General features: G+C 38.6%; 1 protein-coding gene across 1 annotated transcript in view; it reads left to right on the top strand.

The window, feature by feature from the left end:
• Positions 1 to 11666: 11666 nt before the first annotated feature.
• SGMS1 (sphingomyelin synthase 1) overlaps positions 11667 to 15917 on the top strand; it is a 104518-nt gene continuing 100267 nt past the window's right edge. Inside the window, exon 1 of the mRNA XM_008576258.1 lies at positions 11667 to 11750. The gene's annotated coding sequence lies outside the window, so the exon portion shown is untranslated. The remainder of the gene's footprint in view (positions 11751 to 15917) is intronic.

Genomic DNA, 15917 nt, shown 5'->3' with positions numbered 1-15917 from the left:
GTTTATAATTGTTATTGGATAAGGGCAGCTTTGCTACCACAAATCCAGATCTCTTAAAGAATTTGTTTTGTGTGGCTTGTTTAACTATTTTATTTTTAAATTTTTGTTATTTATTTATTTTTTTTGGCACCTGGCTGGGGACAGGAATCAAACCTTGGATGTTGTTGTTATCAACAACTTGCTCTAACCAACTGAGTTAACTGGCCAGCCCTGTTTCAATCATTTGTAAAGACGTGTTGAACCTCATTTCTATTTGGAGTTTCGAAATATCTTCAAGTCATGTATAACAGATGAAACTGTTGTTACTGGCCAGTGGAGCATTATTTAAACACAGGACAGTATTTATGAAATAGTTAATATTTATGAAAGGAAACGTAAGATTAAAGCACAACCTAAGATGGGAAATTTGATACTCCCTGTAATTTAGGTGCACACTGTTAGATAACCAAATTAATTGAAATTTAACATACTTATTTGTATTTAAATAGTCCAGTGTAAGCATTAGAAGTAAATTTCAAGTAACTACTTCATTATTCCTATTGTCTGGTGGCCATTTTATGACCTATATAAATACCTTTAAAAGAGGAAATCTCACTTTTGAAGATTCTTATCAGCCCCTAATGCATTTTGGTCACTAAAATTGACCAGGAGTGCTAGCACACAGTTCTCAGAGTCTAGGACCAGAGAGAAATTAGGCCAACTTAAAATACATTATGTTCTGGGAAAAGTAAGAATGCAGGTAGAAACTGAAATTAATACCTGGCAGTGGTACTATTTTGCTTCTGTCTTCTGATGCTCACCGGGGTAAATGCATCATCATTATGATATTTGTAGCAATTTAAGGTCAAAAACATTTTTTTTCCCATCAGCAAAGCTGTGTTAATAACAGCATTGCCTGTTTCACATTTTCCCTATATATAATGTTTCTTTGAAGCAGCTTTGAAGTATTTTCTCATCAACAGAGTTTTTTGTTTGAAATAACTTCAAAAAAACTCTTTACAAAAATATATGTTTATTGGGCAGGCTGATTAGCTCAGCTGGTTAGAGCATAGTGTTGATAACACCAAGGTCAAGTGTTTGGATCTCCATACTGTACAGCCACCAAAAGAAAAATAAGAATGTGTGTGTGTGTGTGTGTGTGTGTGTGTGTGTGTGTGTGTATTGTATAAAATGAAGAAAATATTGATAAATAAAAAGGAAGAAAATTAACCCTAATCCCTCTATCAGGTACAACACCTTGGGGGGGGGTGAATATAGTCATTTGGTAATTTTTCTGTTTTAATTTATAAAAATGGATTATAGTATATGTATTTTATAAACTGCTTTTTTCTCCATTTAGTTCAAACAGTTCCAAAAATGTGTGAATGTGTGTTAATATTTGCTGTATTTATTTAAACACCGAATAATTTTGTAATGTACTTTGATTAAAGTTAGAAAAAAGGTGTCTTAAACAAAAAGAAAATATGCAGAAACTTGTTTTAGATTTATCTGCTAAATACCTCTGAATATGCTGGGGCCTAGGATCATGAACATTTTATCATGAACTGAAACTGCATTCACTGTTTTTTAAGTGATAAAGTATGGAAGAAACTCTTTTGTCACTTCTACTTTAACAAACTGTAGAATGGGTGTCCTGATCTTATTCTGCTTAAATTTGGGGGTAATTTGCTTATTGGCAACTGGACATAGCCTCTTTCATTGGGTTTATTGCATCGCTCATGGTGTAGGATAGAAAGGCACCAAAACTTCTCTGCAAGATCATTATTTGCTAATCTCTACAACCTATATGTTTAGTGACTGAGTACAGAGTATCATTTTGAAATACCAAAGCCTTCTATTAAATCGCATGGTGTAGGATAGAAAGGCACCAAAACTTCTCTGCAAGATCATTATTTGCTAATCTCTACAATCTATATGTTTAGTGACTGAGTACAGAGTATCATTTTGAAATACCAAAGCCTTCTATTAAATCAATCTTTTCTTGCCATCCTCGTACCTGGGCACTGAACAGGGCACCTTTCAGGAAGTTTGTCATTTATCAGGGAAGCAGACACTGAACAAGGAATTATTTGCCTACTGAGAGTAACGAAAAAAAGTCTATGTCATGGAAATGTATGGCAGGTGCTTTGACCTTATATGGAATGTTTGAGAAAAGTTTCTTGGAGAAAAAGATGGTTAAATTGACATCTAAATCAGGAGTAAAGTGTTAGGTAGAAAAATGAGACGGGGGAAGTCAGAGAGTCCTCCAGGCAGAGGAATTGTCAGAGACAGAAGTCAGGATTCATTCAGTTATCTCCATTCATGACAATATTCTTCTGTTCATTATTTTTGGAACATTGGGGTGATTTTTCCTCATATCACCCATGTTAAATGTGTAGTAAGACAGGGTTTAACCGATTTGTGAGTCATAGTCAAGAAAATATTTTATGGATTGGTTGTCTGAATGTTTATAACTTTGGATAAACTAATACTGAACAAATATATGTCACTGGACTCTCCTAATCACAAGGCTATGTGGGGGCCCCCCCTGCCCCCAGAATATGGGAATAGGATCCCTCAGGGTACTTGTGCGGGCTGAATGGCTGTGACAGCCCCCAATTTTTTAGGTAGACTGTAGCATCTTCCTCTACCTCTTTAGTGTGTCACAGGTTTCCTGTGGGGGCCAGGTGGCTATCTAGGCCAGGGGTCAATAAGCTACACCTGCATTCCAAATCTGGCCTGAGACCTGTTTTTGTAAATACCGTTTTATTGCAACACAGCCCTGCACATTCATTTTAGTATTATCTCTGGCTACTTTTACGGAGTTGAGTATTTGCAAAAGATACCACATGCCCTGCAGAGCCTAAAATCTTTACTCTCTGGTTCTTTACAGAAAACATTTGCTGACCGCTGGTCTAGGCGTAATCCATAACCAAGTGCCTCCCCATAATTTCTCTATTCTGGTTGGCGTTTCTTCTTTCTTTCATTGCTTCTTCTCCTATTCTCTCCACAGACAGTCCGCTGTTTGTCATCTCTGTTGTCCAATTTTTTCTTTCTTCCCTCCTTTTCTACTAGTAGCCCAGGATGTGCTCGTGGATAAATGGAGCTGACACATCACATTACATCCTATCACATTGTACCATTGTCAGTCTTTGTTTTCAGCTATTCTCCACTTAAATTTTGCTCACTGCTTACCCTCAGAGGCGTTTCCCATTACTTCTTGGATCATAGTGGCCTAGAGGAGAAAAAGCATAAACTTTGGCTCCTACAGAAAATCTGTGTTTAATGTTGAGCCTTGCCACTTAGGAAGTAGGTTAACTCAGGTATGTCACCGTACTTCTCTGAAGCTCAGGTTCTTCTGAAAATGGAAATGCCTTACCTATATCAGGGTTGTTGCAAAGATGAAAGCAGCTAAGTGCTACTATATCTATCATTATTCTTTTCTGTACAGCTGAGAGTGCTGTATGACTGAATTCCTTCACCTGTATGCATTTATGAAGAAGTAAATTTTACTTATGAATTAATTGTGGAAGAAATTTGGCTTTTTTATTTTGAAATTTTTGCTCAGATAACAGTAAGGAAACTATTCTTGTTAAATACAGTTTGAATAGGAAAGTATGAAGCACAAATTATCTGCATTAAAATATCTCTAGAGCAAAAAAAGTCAATGTTATTGAATGAAAGCCTTTTAAAATGTATTTTTAAAACCAGAAGCACTGCATTTTGAGGGTGATAGGAAAGATCAAATGATAAGTCTAGAAATAGAGACATTTTTATTCCTAGAAGACAGAGTTGTGGGTGGTATTTTTGTCACTGTACTTTCTATGGTAGAAATATCATGCAGTGGATAAAAATACAGACTTTGCCAGACTGAAGATAATGTGCACTATTGAAATACTTTGCCTCTGTTGTGAAAATGAGACTGCTGCTCATTTCCCACTACTTTAAATTAGGGTATTACAATTAGTAAAGTTTACCTATGTGCACTTTATTTTTTTGGAAAGGAAACTGTTTTCAGGTCAAACATGTGAAGAAAGTAGAGGAATTACCTTGTCTTTTAGGTGCCCTTGACAGTGAATTAAAGGAGCAGGTTCATTCCTGATGCCTTCTTGCAGATACCTTGTTGGACTAGGTTGGTTATATTCTTACATGCCTTTGAGTTTTGGTTATTTACCTTTTTCACAAAGATCTTGCTAGCCAGTTGGGTATTAACATTTATTTGTGTTAGAGTTTGGGAGTGTGGACAGTTGTATAACACCCTCCTTTCTTACCCAATTTTGGGACCAATGAAGAGACCAATGGAAGTTAGACATTTAGTGGTTTAGAGGTAAAACTGGTTGGAGGACTGTGGCTGAGTGGGTTTTACGGTATTTCATGCTTGAGTGAGACTGGTTTCCCTGTTACAGAGTGGGAGGAAGCAATCTGGAAGGCACTCTATCTGTGGGCAGCTAGCCCTTCTCCTAAACTCACAGTTCATATAATTTACTCCTGCTCCCCCAGGGAGAAGGTGTGGGAGGAGACTGGACCATTAGGCTAATGGAAAGTCCTCCAAATGAACTCCAGAAGCAGGGGAGTGGAGGTTTCCCACTGACACTTTGTAGAATGGGTGTGTTGCATGCATTTCATGCAATGATATTTGATGTAACTGTGCCTGTTTTCTTAGTAACTCTCAGTTTCCTCATCTGTAAAACTAGGATGGTAATAGTAACATGCTTCACAGTGTCCATGTCAAGATTAAAGGAATTAGTACATGTGAAACATTTAGAAACAAGCCTAGCATGTGATAAACAGTTTGTACTATTTTTACCTTTAGTAATATTGGTATTACTTTGTAATATTACGTCAAAGCATTCAGATGCATTTAAAACATGGGAGGGTTAAATAATGTACCGGTGATGGTTATACCTGTAGAGGTTTAAGTTCATGTTGAAGAAAGAAAACTGCTGGATACAAAGGAGAAAATACACCCTTATTTATTTTTGATTTGTTTTAAACACGTATTTATTCTTGGTACTGAGGAAAGGATTAGGAAGGAGAATGTTGAATGAAAGGCCACTTTCTTTTTTTAAAAAAAACAAACATTTGCTTTTAGGCTGCTAGGAGAGTTCCATAATGGGAGTTCTGGAAGGGGGTGTAACTTGGGGGTGTTTTAACCCCTTTGTTTTGATAACTCCCACTGCTGCCTTAAGGGCAATATCATTACATAGAAAAACAAGTTGCTATTTATTTTAAATATGGAAGTTTCTAGGAGAAAAGAGAGATCTGGTCTGTATTGTTAATAGCCCACCAAAACATATACTGGGAATTTCTCTCTCTGCATTGGTTACTTGTTTAGATGTGGTTACTTCTGCTGAAAATATTAGTAAGCATCATTTTCTTATATCTAGACAGGCTTCATATAGAAAGCCTACCATAATACTTTGAGATGATAGATACCCCAGAAATATCTGTGAATGAATTGATGAATTTAGGAATAGAGATGTGTATAAAGCAATGGAATAGACACACTTGCACGAGTTTCTGTGCCAGCCATTGTTTGATTTTCTTTCCTACTTAATTTCCTTAATTCATAAAAAAAAAAAAGCAGCAGTGGATCATTCATAATAAAAGGTAGCCTATTTTAGGAGCGTCTCAGTTTGCTTAGAAAATACTGTGCATTGCTTTTGAAAATGGATTGAACATTCAATATGAATGTTTTATGTGGTGTTTTTTTTTCCTCTTGCTACTAAGCTTAGTTTTTAGAAGGAGGAGCTTTATAGTATCATGAAAAGTTAATTCCTGTTTTTTCTCCCCACAGAATATTTCATACCACTGATTTCATTATTTCTCATGTTGAAGCTAAAGTTTGGTAGACTTGTGTATAAAGAAACCTGAGAAACAGGAGGCCTAAATTGTGCTGCTGATTGACCCTGGGCAACTCCCATGAAGTCTTTTGGTCTGTGCATCAGCGTCAGTCAACTTAGAGGCTGGGACTAGAAGATTAATGAGCTTTCACATGATGTGATTGTAGGATTTCCTCACCAGTGTCTGCTTGTGGCAAGATGGCATGTTGAGGTGAAAGGTCTTTGGTTCAGTGAGTTATTCTAAGTTGCATGTTCTGTGTTTGAGAATTGTTACTTGAATTGATTTGTAGAAGCTATAGGTATTTGCTCAGAAGATTTAAGAATATATATGTCTGGTTTTCAAGAGTCCATATTAGGAAAATTTAGATGAACCTTTGGGTGTTTTAGTTTTTATTCAGTTCTCAAAACCACTAATACAGAAAGTCTCCAACTTGTCTCTTTAAACATGTGTTTTAAACAGTGTTTAAGTCTGATACATCACATTTCAAATACTCTTTTGTTGAAATTATTTTATGATGAATAAAGTCATAGCTCTTGCTGTTCTAAATGCGTCATTGTTCAGCCTGTTGACTAGCCTTTGCAGGCCAGCCAGGAAACCTGATCTCATTTATAAGATTGTTATTTCCTTGGTAATATGTTCCATTATATCCTCCAAATGGCAAGAACAGGTTGAGACGATCTGTGTAGTAAGGGAGGAAGCTGAGGATTCAGGGGCAGAGATAGTTGAATAGGAGGGTACATGCTAATCACTCTGCCAGGCCCTAGCCCCTGGGCCTTCCTCTTCCTTCCCCCTCCACTCTCAGAAGGACATGTGGCATCAGGGATGTGTACCTCATTTCCTTTCTGTATTTTTTATCTGTGGCTACATAACAACATAGCACAAACTTAGCAGCTTAATCAGTATACAAATTATCTCTCAGTTTCTGTGGGTCTGGAATCTGGACATGATTTATCTATGTACTTGACAAGGCTGCATTCAAGGTGTCAGCTGGGGCTGCTGTCTTATCTGAGGCTCAGCTGGGGAAGGATTTACTTCCAAGCTCATGTGGTTGGTAGAATTCAGTATCTTGTGGGCTCTTGGACTAAGGATCTCGGTTTCTTGCTGTCAGCTGGAGGCTGCCCTAATACAGCTGTGGCCTTCTCAATAGGCAGCTCACAACATGGCAGCTTGCTTTATCAAGGCCAGCAAGGGAGAGAAACTTGTAACAGAATGGACGTTGCAATCTTATGTAGCATAACCACATATATCCTGTCACTTTTGCCATATGCAGTTGGTTACAAGCAAGTCATAGGACCTACCCACACTGAAGGGGAGGGGATTACCCCAGGCATGGAGAATAAGAGACAGATGTCAAGGGGACCACTTGAGAGTCTGCCACACCTGAGGCTGGAAAGGAATATGGCTTCTCCTGATCCCTACTCTCCTCCCTGTGCATTCTTCTACTTAACTAGGAACATGTTTCTCATCCCTTTTGCTTTTTTATTTCCTTCTAACCTACAGAGAAATCAACTGTGGGTTGTTGATCAACTTTTCTTCCTCTTTTGTGCTGTAGAAATGCAATGAAAAAGTAACAGGAAACTACCTTAGTAAGCAGCTCTCATGCTGTTGGGGCCCTCCCTTGACGCAGGGCATTTTGAGTATGTGATATGTTCTCTAAGCACATGTTTATAAGTCATAGTGTGGCTATATAAAGGACCTAGGTGAGGTCTTTTCAGCTTTTGTGTGTTCTGGTCACTGTTCTCTTTAAGCAAGTGCTGAATTCCAAAACTAGTTCACTTTCACAGTGCCATCGTTTAGGGTCTCTGGCTATGACTGTGTTGATAGATCGTAGTTTAGAATCATCAGCAGTTTGGGTCCTTTTACTCTTTGGCCCTGTTAACTGTTTTTTTGTGTGTTATTTTCCTCTTCTCTTCAGTCATCTTTAGGGTGGTGTTTCTTGCTGTCCTCTGGCCTGTACCTGGCCTGTTTCTTAGTCTTCAGTCATTGCTCTTCCTCATTGCTGAGGAGAAAGTGTAGGGTAGTGGTTAAAAGCAAGGACTAAAGCTAGACTGCTGGGTTTGAATCCCGGCTTTTGCCATTCTGCTGAGTAATCTTGAGCAAGTGATTCAGTTTTGATTCTCTGTGGTTGGTGTTAACATTTCTGGATTTGCCACTGGCCAATAAGCCTTTTGTTACTGCTGTCACTCCCACTTTGCCCCAAGATGTATGCACAGACATAGGAGCAGACAATTTGCCCTTTATTAATAAGTGAAACTTTACTCTAAGCCCTTTTGTGGTCTCCTGGTGTAGTGATTTGATCTTATGAGGATACTTCTTTTTTATTGACTTCACACTGGTACTTGCCTTGCTTCCTAAGGATGAAGATACTGTTATTTTTTTCCAGTAGCACAACATCGAATGAGAACTTACTGTTTGCCATGATCTGTATTAAACTGCTTATAGGCATTATGTCTTTTAACACATATAACATCTAGTTGTAGTATATCTTTCATTCTATAGATGAGGAAACTAAGGATTAGAAAGATTAAACAACATGCTTAAGATTTTCAGGGCTGAGTTGGGGAATCAAGTTGTGTGTGATGCAAAGCTCGTGCTTTTAATGACCACAGGATCCTGTCTCCCATAGAGGACTCCCTTACTGCTCTAAGTGAGCTAGCTTTTTGAGAGAGTGGCTAAGAATCCAAAATAAGCATGTCCTATGGTTCAGGAGCTTTCCCCCACTTCTCCAGCCCTAGTGGCACATTAGCTTTTGAATGCTCTTGGTTTTGATGCTGGCCAGTTTCCTTCCACCTGGGAGGGGCATGCTTGGCCTCTCCCTAGAGGACAGAGTATAAATTCAAAAAGGAGCATATTCTTTTCAGCCAGGTTTTTGTGTGAGTGTTGTGGAATCTTAACATTATATACGAAGCATCATTAGGAAGTACTGGGCTTTTAACAATCTTGCCAGGACTCTGCATCCAGATTACTCTCTTTAAGTGCATCAGCTGAGTTAATTGCTTATATTCTGGTGATACTTCCATTGCTCTGTATTCTTTTAAATAAACTTCATCTCAATCATCTTGTAACCCATTCTCCACCCTCAGCACTTAGCACAGTGTCTTCTGCTCAATGGGTAGTTCATTAAAGTTGGTTGTTCAGGTTGCTTGTAATTCTTTTGAGTAACGAAACACAGTGGTGGCAAGTTACCATCTTTGAGGATGGTTTTGATTCTTTGAACTAATCTATTAAAATATTTTTCATGATAGCCAATAAAGTGGCTTTCATTCAAAAATTAGGGGCAACTGAACTGTAATGAGACAGACCTTGTGAGCATTGTACACTGGTTCTGGAGGTGAAAGAATAGTACTCAACTTATTCTGAGCAGTCAGCATCATTGGAGTGAGTCCCAAGGAGGATGACTTAGAAGAGGTCAAGGAATACTTGTTTTAGGTGTAAAGTTCTGGCACCTCTCTTTAAAAATTTGTATGGCCTTACCTGGTGGGTCTATTTTTTTTTTTTAAACAGAGCTGACAAATCTACATTGTCATTGGTGAGCTATAATGTGGTACTGGAGATAGCTTTGGTGATAGACTGCTTGCCATTTTCATTGTGGCCTTCGTCTCTCACAGATGCTCACTGGGTACACTGCATTACAGTGTGCACCAGAAGAATTAGCACTGATGGAGATGATTCATTCCCTCTTTTCAAGAATTTATCATCAAAAAACGAAACTCAGTACTGATACAAAAAATTCCAAGCAATGCATAGCTACAGGTTTCTGTTTGTATTAGTAAAGGCTATCAACTAAGGTGGGGATTCTTATTTAACACTTCATTCAGATCAACTTAGAAAAGTTTTACATTTTTGTCAAAGGTACGATTTGAACCTCTCTCCAAAATGTGCACATAGGGAGAGTCTGAATTTAATGGATGACATACCATAATTGCACTTGTAACCATGAATTTAATAGACTATCATAATTGCACTAGTAAGCACATTTAAGAAACTATTGTGTGATGGGCACTGTACATACATTATCCCTAAATTATATAACTACTCTGCATGGTGTGTAGTATTGTCCTTATTTTGCAGACTTGGAAACTGAGCCTGATGAGGAATAAATTACTTGGCAAAGATCACACTGCTGTTAAACAACACACATGAGATTTAAATCTATTTATTTTAAACCTATATCAAACATTGCTGCATTTCTCATGCTTTTAAGAGGCTTCCATCGCCAGTGGCTGGGCATATAAAGTCATAGCTAGCCAGAGAGCTTCTTCCTCTCAGTGTTGGTGTAATCCACAAGTCTTTGACTCTTCAGCCCTTCCCTTCTATTTTTATTGATGTTGGCATGTTCTTTCTTTGTTACTAGGGAAGCTCTCCGGACTTATGTGATGTTTGTTTCATCCCCTCCCTTCTCAATCTGCCATCGCCACTCACTCCTTATGATTAGGTAACTTTAGGTTTCTGTCTGTTTTTCAGAAAACTGAGGTGACGCTGTCTCTCATGGTACCTCAGCGTACCTCTTCTCTCTGAATTAACATTGAGGCTGCAGGTTATGAAAATTAACTTCAGTTCCTATTAAATAAGCAATAGTTGCATTCTACCTGGTAGAAGTGGGGTGCTTTTATTTGGGGCCCTTCTGCGAAGGGAAAGTAGAAAGTCCTATCGCTAGGTTGCTGACCCTAAAGTGTTATGAAATTAAAAAACAAAAGTAAAATATTATTCTGAATGACTTCCCTTTGGAAAAAGGAAGGCACTTTGCTGGGCATATTTTATTATTCCATGAATTATATGAATCTCCAGTATTTGGTGAATCGGACATATGGACAAGGTAACAATTCTGATCACTAAGCATTGAGTATCCCTGATGCTGGGATAAAACCTTTGTTGCATCAAACCATGCTTGATTTTGGCAGATTATGTCTTTCATCTTATTGAATCCTCACTACCACACAATATAGTAGGGGACATTTGATCATCTTGGAAATGAAGAAATTGAAGCTGGGAAAAGTGAATGGACTTTCACAAGGTCAGATGGCGAGTAAGTGGTAGGGCTTGGGACTGAGGATTTTTATCTGCGTGGTGTCCTTTGGTAGATGGTGGTGGTTTGGGTTGCTTGATTATTCATCTTTCCTATCCTCTAAGTTTTAAACAATTTGAGAAATACAACAAGAATTCAAATATGAATCAGCATAGCTAGTAGCTTAATTACTGATAAAGCAGGATTGGAGAACTCAGAGGAATCAGTTACGTCCTCTCTGAAACTAAAATGTTGACTCAGCCCTAGCGACCCTGACTTAGTCCTCCTAGAGAGAAGCTGGACAGAGAGAGCTGGCTGGTCTCTGAGAAGCAGGCAGCCATTATCCTGCTTACTGAGCAGAAACTAGCTGCCTCCAAGTGTTAGAGAGAACTGCAGGAAGGCCCTTGTTGCCTGGCTCAGGGCAGTGGCTAAGCACCAAGCCGCTGCTTCCTCCAGTTCTCCCGGGCAAGCTAGTCACTCACTTTTGAGAAGGAAAGTGGTGGGGGAAGAGATGGAAAGAGAAAGTAGGTCACTCTAATACTGCTCTCTCCTAGGAAACAGACCAAAAATCTCTTCCAGAAAACATAATGGGGGAGGGGTGTTTGAAGGGTCTCCACCTAACCCCCAACAGAGGAACTACTGCTCTTTAAATTTTTTTCTCTTAGGGTAATCTTCTATATTATTTTTCTCTCTTTCCTTTTTGTTATTGGGGAAAAAGAGATGAGATGACTGTACTTTTCTCTGTTGTAGGTGTAAAGAAAAGAAAAAACTAACATAGTAGAAACCAAGAAATGGCCTTTATGGGACATATAACTAATCAGATTCATCCTTCTCACGACAGGAGATGGAAATGTACTGGAACAATGGGAGAAGCTGGTAGCTTATAGGAAGCCAAGATGACAAGAATTTTTTTAAATAATCCGTAAGTAAATGTTTGTTAAAGGTTTGGAATCCTTTGAACTTCTGGGTGAATTTTCTTAAAAAACAAAACAAACAAACAAATAAAAAAACACCATGGTAAAAGGACAGCACGATCAAATAACTTAAAAGCATAAAAGAAAAAATGTTTTATAAAGTAAATATCCAAACACTTCAGAAAATTGATGCTAACATTTGAGACATCATGTTTTTGCATCATTTTTTTCTTGGTAGGGGTCATTTTAAGTTGGGTGTATAAGTTTGGTAAATTAAGCGTTAAGTATTGAATTAAAAGAGTATTCTTTGCACAAGGTCAGCATTCATATCAAACTCGGAATGGCCCTTCTGAAAGGCAGATCTTTGGGTCCCAGTGGTTCCTTGGGCTCCTTTTCTCACTCGGGTACCTTTTGTGGGTACATTTTGAAGTAAATATAAACAAACCTGGCCAATATGAATAAAACTGAATTCTTTGTCTATACCTTCTCCATATCCCTCTAAGTGTGTGCCATTTTTTATGCATCAGAGGCTATTAATATTTGTTAATTATTTGACAGTTACATGTGGTTGATTTTGGTTTTATTATGATAATGATAATGTTAGTATATGTGGTAGCATAGTGGAAAGATCATATATTTTTGTCAGACCTTCCTAAGCCTGACTCTTGTTCTTGGGCTTTTTAGTAGTTACTCATCCTCTCAAAACCTCAGCTGATTCATCTGTGTATTACATTTGACAACACCTCTCATGAAATGAGACCTTGGATAGTACCTTGTGCTATGACTGGTACATTATAGGACCCCAATAAAGGTAGTTACTTTCCTTCCTTATATTTCTATCATGATTTATAATTCACAAGCCTTTATTCTAACTCAAAAGATCGGCCAGCTCAAATTCCTTAGCTACTGTCAAGCAGTGGTAACTAACAGTGTAGGTAAATGTTAACAAGATGGCTCTGCTGGAAGGAGGTGTTGTAGTGTTTGCAGATTTCCTTGGTGTAAATAACTCTCACCATGGCTGATTTCATACTACCAATGAAAGTCACTGAAAGCAGGGCTGGGAAGTGATATGCAATAGCACACCATTAAATAGTTTTCTACCATCCAGTTACGGTAGTTACAAATAACATCAAAAGCATGGATAACAGTAAAATAATTAGGAAGTGATGAGTTTTGAGTATTTATTACCTTTGTTTTTAGTATAATTTATTCTACTTTTAAGTTTATACAAGTTAACTTTTAATGATAGCTGTATTTAACAACTGGCTTGCCAGAAATCCTGAGATTTTAACAATTGGCTCCAGCAGACTGGTATTAGCTTGCTGTAACACACCACTGATTGTATGTTTCTTGTTGTGAAAACATTTCTGAGCCACAATTTTTCAGTCATCTGGCTCAGTCGTGGTGGTGAGAGTTTGGTTTGGTGAATAAAAAGCAAGGTTTGGTTTTGAATCAGTGCTTGGTGTAACCCAACTTGTCACGCTCCCATAGCTTTTGGAACTGAAAATAAATGCTAAGGCCAATTTAGAATTTAAACCTACTTTCTGAAGGATGAGACTGGAGTTCTTGAGTTGTTGCCTGAGCTTCGTCACTGACCCCTGACATGCTCTGTCTGTTTGGGCTGTGGAGTGAGGATGCTTGGAGAGAGCTCGGTCTGCCCTCTCCCTGCTGAACGTCCTTCTCTTCCTTCCCTGTATTCCCTGAATTCCTTCAGGTAGGGACAGTGCAGGGACAAGCAGCCAGGCTTCCTCCTAACTAAGTGCTGCATGCAGCTCTGCTTTTGAACCAAAAATTAAGTTTTAATGAAAAGTGAATTTCCTCTAGAGAGAGAGAAAAAATAGAACACAACAAAACCTGGGCAATTTAAAGTTCATCTTGGTTCAATTAAAATCTTATGGAGTAAAATGGAGGAAAGAAAGGAAACTGGATCAGTTATCTCAATGATTCTTCTAAACGCACTTTCTTTTTCGGTTTTCTAACTTGCCCTTTAGAAGGGAACAATTGAAGCCTGAAATTGCTAAGTAACAGCTAAAATTGTGGTGGTTGTTTTTATTTTAAATCTCACCCACTTAGTTCTCAAAACACATTCTTTATGGAACCTTAAAAAATGCTTTGGATATTTCGAAACATTTGTTAGTGTCAATTTCCTGCATCAGACTAACATAATTTTAAAACATTCATTTCCCTATTTCCTCTTAAAACAAAGGTATTTATAGTTCCCACAGAGTCAGATTATTGCAAAAGTAATTCTTGTTCATTTCAAGTGAAAGTACCTGGTTAAAATCTTGAGAGACTTGCCTTTGGATTATGAAATATTGCCCCATGGTTTAATCAAGTTGAATAAGGGTGCCTTTGGTAACTTTGAAAGCAAACATGGGAACAATAATAAATACAGACATTTCACCACATATATAACATTCTGGTTTATATTATCATCTCACTTTCCAAAATGGACCTTATGATATATCTGAACATTCAATTGGAGAGCTGCTAAAGAGCATAGTCTTCAGATGTGTAAATTTTTCTAGACTTGCATTATGTTCAGATCAACAAACTCAGAAGTTTGGTGGATACTTGGGAGTCATGGGCTTTGAGGGTCGATTCCAGTACAAATAAGACAGGCTTATCCACTCTAGCAGCTGATAATCAAGCCTGAAAGTAGAAAACTATAATTTCAAACCAAATGTGGTAGATGTTATAAAAGATATATAAAGTACTCAGGAAACAGAAGAGAGTGAGAAATTACCTGGTAGCAAGAGATGCAGGATAGATGAAGGTTTCAGGAGCACATGACATTTGACTTGGATATTTAATGATTAATGCTTTTTTATTAAAATGCCATTCATTAAATTATAAAAGTTAACATTGTTAATTGGAAAGAACTTTAAAATGTGAAAATTATTAAATAAAAAACTCAATATTATCACTACAATTATTAACATTTTGTGTGTGTGTGTTATGCCATACTCTTTTTTTTTTTTTTTAAGAAAATGCAATTTTATTAATATTATTTTTTAAATTCTGGGATGTTGTTGCAGGGCAGTTGGGAGGGAGGGGCAGAGGGGAAAGGGGAAGGAAATGGGATGGAAGAAGGAGGAAAGAGGAAGGATGGGATTGAGGCCTGTAGCTCCCCCCTCATCCCACAGGGGAGACCAGGAGTTTCCAGAGTGGCTTGATCATTGCTGGGCTGGGTGCAGATGTCAAGGGGTGTAGCAAAAGCCCTGAACCCTCACCGTCCCAGCTTGGGAACCTGGGGCCCTTCTTGCTGTGGCTTGGTGGTTGTCTCTGGGCTGGTTGCATGTGTTGGGGAGTGGCCAAGGCTCGAGGCCCCCCACCACTCTGGCTTGGGAGGCCCAGGGTGCTTCCTGCAGCAGCTCAGTCATCACCACTGGGTATGCCATACTCTTTCTACACCTAGATTAGATATACACTTTTCTTCTCCACTAAATGTGTTAAGGTATGACTATCGTTTTGAAATCTGCTTCAGTTGAGAGGATGCTACATCAATAAATATACATCTACATCATTGTGTTGTTATATAGTATTCCATATGTATGTGATCTATAATGTTCCCTATTACTGGGCATTTTAGTTGTTTTCAACTTATCATTCTTGTAAAGTATATTACGGTACTATTATGAACATCTTTGTGCATCCATCGTGGTGTGCTTACCCAATTTTCTGGACAGGATCTTTGAACAGAGTTGGGGGCAGGGCTTAGGGAGTACTCTAGGTAGAAGAAACAGTTTCAGTAGAAAGGCAGAGGTAGTGAGGGAAGATCTCATTATTGGGAAAGGCTAGAATTGTAGTTTTGTGGGGGTTTTTTTGGTGGCTGGCCGGGTCAGGGATGGAACCCTGAACCTTGTTATTATCAGCTAACCAACTGAGCTAACTGGCCAGCCTTAGAATTGTAGTTTAAGGGGCCGGCCCGGTGGCACACTGGATAAGTGCGCCGCTTGGGAAGCGCGGCGGCGCTCCCGCCCGAGGGTTCGGATCCCACATACAGACCGGTTCCCGCTCACTGGCTGAGCGAGGCGCGGGAGCAACACCGAGGGTTGCAATCCCGTTGCCGGTCCCCGGTCCGGTACGGGGGCAACACTGAGGGTTGCGATCCGTTGCCGGACACGGAAAAAGACAAAAGACAAAAAAAAAAAAAAAAAAAAAAAAAAAATTTT

The sequence above is a fragment of the Galeopterus variegatus genome, unplaced genomic scaffold (genome assembly GCF_000696425.1).
Source record: "Galeopterus variegatus unplaced genomic scaffold, G_variegatus-3.0.2 Scaffold1319, whole genome shotgun sequence".
NCBI lineage: Eukaryota > Metazoa > Chordata > Mammalia > Dermoptera > Cynocephalidae > Galeopterus > Galeopterus variegatus.
Note: the sequence above shows the minus strand (reverse complement) of the source record. Positions and strands in the feature narration are given on the sequence as shown.